Source organism: Atta colombica, unplaced genomic scaffold (genome assembly GCF_001594045.1).
Source record: "Atta colombica isolate Treedump-2 unplaced genomic scaffold, Acol1.0 scaffold102, whole genome shotgun sequence".
In the NCBI taxonomy this organism is placed as follows: domain Eukaryota; kingdom Metazoa; phylum Arthropoda; class Insecta; order Hymenoptera; family Formicidae; genus Atta; species Atta colombica.
The window spans coordinates 1,620,509-1,620,749 of NW_017259187.1; positions in this window are offsets into that span (position 1 = coordinate 1,620,509).

Below are 241 nucleotides of genomic sequence, written 5' to 3' on the forward strand. Positions count from 1 at the left end.
ATATATTTTTTTTTTAATTATTTTAATCAATAATATTCTCAATTTTTTGTCTAAATACTTTAAATCTATTCAAGATTTATGCAAAATTCTATTGCGCAGAGATTAGTTATTTTATAAATAAACAAATAATTTTTTTTATATTTTAGAATGTGGTTTAAATGTACAAATCAATTATTAAATAATTTTACAACAGTTGTAAAGCTGCTTTCTCTGAATGCAGCCATTGACGCTCTCTCGGATT